Below are 6,000 nucleotides of genomic sequence, written 5' to 3'. Positions count from 1 at the left end.
AATCCCGATGCAATTTCTGTGTTTCATCAACACTCTGATAGTACACAGATTACAGAATGCCTCCAGATGTGCATCGAAAACTGCTACTGGTCTTCCAGGGAACGATGAAAGCGTGAACTCTTTGAAACATTGCTCCCATGGAGGAAAGTGCGCATGGTGGCTGTTGTATTCAAACCCGATGCAATTTCTGTGTTTCATCAACACTCTGATAGTCCATAGATTACAGAATGCCATCAGATGTTAATCGGAAACTACTACTGGTCTTCCAGGGAACGATTAAAGCGTAGACTGTTTGTGACATTACTCCCATGGAGGAAAGTGCGCATGGTGACTGTTGTATTCAATCCCGATGCAATTTCTGTGTTTCATCAACACTCTGATATTCCACAGATTACGGAAAGACTCCAGATGTGCATCGGAAACTACTACTGGTCTTCCAGGGAACGATCAAAGCGTAGACTGTTAGAGACATTACTCCCATGGAGTAAAGTGCGCATGGTGACTGTTGTATTCAATCCCGATGCAATTTCTGTGTTTCATCAACACTCTGATAGTCCACAGATTACAGAATGCCTCCAGATGTGCATCGGAAACTACTACTGGTCTTCCAGGGAACGATCAAAGCGTAGACTGTTTAAGACATTACTTATATGCTTGAATGTGCTCATGGTGACGTTGTGTTCAATCCCGATGCAATTTCTATGTTTCATCAACACTCTGATAGTCCACAGATTACAGAGTGCCTACAGATGTGCATCGGAAACTGCTACTGGCCTTCCAGGGAACGATCAAAGCGTAAACTCTATGAAACATTACTCCCATGGAGGAAAGTGCGCATGGTGACTGTTGTATTCAATCCCGATGCTATTTCTGTGTTTTATCAACACTCTGATAGTCCACAGATTATAGAATGCCACCAGATGTGCATCGGAAACTACTACTGGTCTTCCAGGGAACGATCAAACCGTAGACTGTTTGAGACATACCTCCCGTGGAGGAAAGTGCGCATGGTGACTGTTGTATTCATTCCCGATGCAATTTCTGTGTTTCGTCAACACTCTGATAGTCCACAGATTACAGAATGGCACCAGATATGCATCGGAAACTACTACTGGTCTGTCAGGGAACGATCTAACCGTAAACTCTTTGAGACCATAATCCCATGGAGGAAAGTGCGCATGGTAACTGTTGTAATCAATCCCGATACATTTTCTGTGTTTCATCAACACTCTGATAGTCCACAGATTACAGAATGCCACGAGATGTGCATTGGAAACTACTACTGGTCTTCCGAGGAACGATCAAAGCGTAGACTGATTCAGACATTACTCCCATGGAGGAAAGTGCGCATGGTAACTGTTGTAATCAATCCCGATGCAATTTCTGTGTTTCATCAACACTCTGATAGTCCACAGATTACAGAAAGCATCCAGATGTGCATCGGAAATTACTACTGGTCTTTCAGGGAACGATCAAACCGTAGACTGTTTGAGACATTACTTTTATGCTTGAATGTGCTCATGGTGACGTTGTATTCAAGCCCGATGCAATTTCTATGTTTCATCAACACTCTGATAGTCCACAGATTACAGAATGCCTCCAGATGTGCATCGGAAACTGCTACTGGCCTTCCAGGGAACGATCAAAGCTTAAACTCTATGAAACATTACTCCCATGGAGGAAAGTGCGCATGGTGACGGTTGTATTCAATCCGATGCAATTTCTGTGTTTCATCAACACTCTGATAGTCCACAGATTATAGAATGCCTCCCGATGTGCATCGGAAACTACTACTGGTCTTCCAGGGAACGATCAAAGCGTAGACTGTTTGGGACATTACTCCCATTGGAGGAAAGTGCGGATGGTGACTGTTGTATTCAATCCCGATGCTATTTCTGTGTTTCATCAACACTCTGATAGTCCACAGATTACAGAATGCCACCAGATGTGCATCGGAAACTACTACTGGTCTTCCAGGGAACGATCAAACCGTAGACTGTTTGAGACATTCCTCCCGTGGAGGAAAGTGCACATGGTGACTGTTGTATTCATTCCCGATGCAATTTCTGTGTTTCATCAACACTCTGATACTCCACAGATTACAGAATGGCACCAGATATGCATCGGAAACTACTACTGGTCTTCTAGGGAACGATCAAAGCATAGACTGTTTGAGAATTACTCCCATGGAGGAAAGTGCGCATGGTGACTGTTGTATTCAATCCCGATGCAATTTCTGTGTTTCATAAACACTCTGATAGTCTACAGATAACAGAATGCCACCAGATGTGGATCGGAAACTACTACTGGTGTTCCAGGGATCGATCAAAGCGTAGACTGTTAGAGACATTACTCCCGTGGAAGAATGTGCGCATGGTGACTGTTGTATTCAATCCCGATGCAATTTCTGTGTTTCATCAACACTCTGATACTCCACAGATTACGGAAAGCCTCCAGATGTGCATCGGAAACTACTACTGGTCTTCCAGGGAACGATCAAAGCGTAGACTGTTAGAGACATTTCTCCCATGGAGTAAAGTGCGCATGGTGACTGTTGTATTCAATCCCGATGCAATTTCTGTGTTACATCAACACTCTGATAGTCCACAGATTACAGAATGCCTCCAGATGTGCATCGTAACTACTACTGGTCTTCCAGGGAACGATCAAAGCTTAAACTCTATGAAACATTACTCCCATGGAGGAAAGTGAGCATGGTGACTGTTGTATTCAATCCGATGCAATTTCTGTGTTTCATCAACACTCTGATAGTCCACAGATTATAGAATGCCTCCCGATGTGCATCGGAAACTACTACTGGTCTTCCAGGGAACGATCAAAGCGTAGACTGTTTGGGACATTACTCCCATGGAGGGAAGTGCGGATTGTGACTGTTGTATTCAATCCCGATGCTATTTCTGTGTTTCATCAACACTCTGATACTCCACAGATTACAGAATGGCACCAGATATGCATCGGAAACTACTACTGGTCTTCCAGGGAACGATCAAAGCATAGACTGCTTGAGAATTACTCACTTGGCGGAAAGTGCGCATGGTGACTGTTGTATTCAATCCCGATGCAATTTCTGTGTTTCATAAACACTCTGATAGTCTACAGATAACAGAATGCCATCAGATGTGCATCGGAAACTACTACTGGTGATCCAGGGAACGATCAAAGCGTAGACTCTTTGAGACATTACTCCCCGTTTAAGAATGTGCGCATGGTGACTGTCGTATTCAATCCCGATGCAATTTCTATGTTTCATCAACACTCTGATAGTCCACAGGTTACAGAATGCCTCCAGATGTTCATCGGAAACTACTACAGGTCTTCCAGGGAACGATAAAAGCGCAGACTGTTTGGGACATTACTAGCGTGGAGGAAAGTGCGCATGGTGACTGTTGTATTCAATCCCGATGCAATTTCTGTGTTTCATCAACACTCTGATAGTCCACAGATTACAGAATGCCTCCAGATGTTCATCGGAAACTACTACCGGTCTTCCAGGGAACAGTCAAAGCGTAGACTGTTTGAGATATACCTCCCGTGGAGGAAAGTGCGCGTGGTGAATGTTGTATTCAATCCCGTTGCAATTTCTGTGATTCATCAACACTCTGATAGTCCACAGATTACAGAATGCCACCAGATGTTCATCGGAAACTACTACTGGTCTTCCAGGGAACGATCAAAGCTTAGACTGTTTGGGACATTACTCCCATGGAGGAAAGTGCGCATGGTGACTGTTGTATTCAATCCCGATGCAATTTCTGTGTCTCATCAACACTCTGATACTCCACAGATTACAGAATGCCACCAGATGTTCATCGGAAACTACTACTGGTCTTCCAGGGAACGATCAAAGCTTAGACTGTTTGGGACATTACTCCCATGGAGGAAAGTGCGCATGGTGACTGTTGTATTCAATCCCGATGTTATTTCTGTGTCTTATCAACACTATGATACTCCACAGATTACAGAATGCCTCCAGATGAGCATCGGAAAGTACTACTGGTCTTCCAGGGAACGATCAATGTGTAGACTGTTTGAGACATTGCTTTTATGGAGGAATGTGCTCATGATGACTGTTGTATTCAATCCCGATGCAATTTCTGTGTTTCATCAACACTCTGATAGTACACAGATTACAGAATGCCTCCAGATGTGCATCGAAAACTGCTACTGGTCTTCCAGGGAATGATGAAAGCGTGAACTCTTTGAAACATTGCTCCCATGGAGGAAAGTGCGCATGGTGACTGTTGTATCCAATCCCGATGCAATTTCTGTGTTTCATCAACACTCTGATAGTCCACAGATTACAGAATGACTCCAGATGTTCATCGGAAACTACTACAGGTCTTCCAGGGAACGATAAAAGCGCAGACTGTTTGGGACATTACTAGCGTGGAGGAAAGTGCGCATGGTGACTGTTGTATTCAATCCCGATGCAATTTCTGTGTTTCATCAACACTCTGATAGTCCACAGATTACGGAAAGCCTCCAGATGTGCATCGGAAACTACTACTGGTCTTCCAGGGAACGATCAAAGCGTAGACTGTTAGAGACATTACTCCCATGGAGTAAAGTGCGCATGGTGACTGTTGTATTCAATCCCGATGCAATTTCTGTGTTTCATCAACACTCTGATAGTCCACAGATTACAGAATGCCTCCAGATGTGCAATTGAAACTACTTCTGGTCTTCCAGGGAACGATCAAAGCGTAGACTGTTTAAGACATTACTCCCATGAAGGAAACTGCGCATGGAGACTGTTGTAATCAATCCCGATGCAATTTATGTATTTCATCAACACTCTGATAGTCCACAGATTACAGAATGCCTCCAGATGTGCATCGGAAACTACTACTGGTCTTTCAGGGAACGATCAAAGCGTAAACTCTTTGAGACATTACTCCCATGGAGGAAAGTGCGCATGGTAAGTGTTGTATTCAATCCCGATGCAATATCTGTGTTTCATCAACACTCTGATACTCCAGAGATTACAGAATGCCTCCAGATGTGCATCGGAAACTACTACTGGTCTTCCAGGGAACGATCAAAGCGTAGACTGTTTGGGACATTACTCCCATGGAGGAAAGTGCGCATGGTGACTGTTGTATTCAATCCCTATGCAATTTCTGTGTTTCATCAACACTCTGATAGTCAACAGATTACAGAATGCCACGAGATGTGCATCGGAAACTACTACTGGTCTTCCAGCAAACGATCAAAGCGTAGACTGTTTCAGACATTACTCCCATGGAGGAAAGTGCGGATGGTAACTGTTGTATTCAATCCCGATGCTATTTCTGTGTTTCATCAACACTCTGATAGTCCACAGATTACAGAATGCCACCAGATGTGCATCGGAAACTACTACTGGTCTTCCAGGGAACTATCAAACCGTAGACTGTTTGAGACCTCCCTCAGGTGGAGGAAAGTGTTCATGGGGACTGTTGTATTCATTCCCGATGCAATTTCTGTGTTTCATAAACATTCTGATAGTCCACAGATTACAGAATGGCACCAGATATGCATCGGAAACTACTACTGGTCTGTCAGGGAACGATCAAAGCGTAAACTCTTTGAGACATTAATCCCATGGAGGAAAGTGCGCATGGTAAGTGTCGTAATCAATCCCGATACATTTTCTGTGTTTTATCAACACTCTGATAGTCCACAGACTACAGAATGCCACGATATGTGCATCGGAAACGACTACTGGTCTTCCCGGGAACGATCAAAGCGTAGACTGTTTCAGACATTACTCCCATGGAAGAAAGTGCGCATGGTAACTGTTGTATTCAATCCTGATTCAATTTCTGTGTTTCATCAACACTCTGATAGTCCACAGATTACAGAAAGCCTCCAGATGTGCATCGGAAACTACTACTGGTCTTCCAGGGAACGATCAAAGCGTAGACTGTTAGAGACATTACTCCCATGGAGGAAAGTGCGCATGGTAAGTGTTGTATTCAATCCCGATGCAATATCTGT

The sequence above is a fragment of the Schistocerca gregaria genome, chromosome 3 (assembly GCF_023897955.1).
Source record: "Schistocerca gregaria isolate iqSchGreg1 chromosome 3, iqSchGreg1.2, whole genome shotgun sequence".
NCBI classification, from domain to species: domain Eukaryota; kingdom Metazoa; phylum Arthropoda; class Insecta; order Orthoptera; family Acrididae; genus Schistocerca; species Schistocerca gregaria.
This window is presented reverse-complemented; position numbering follows the sequence as displayed.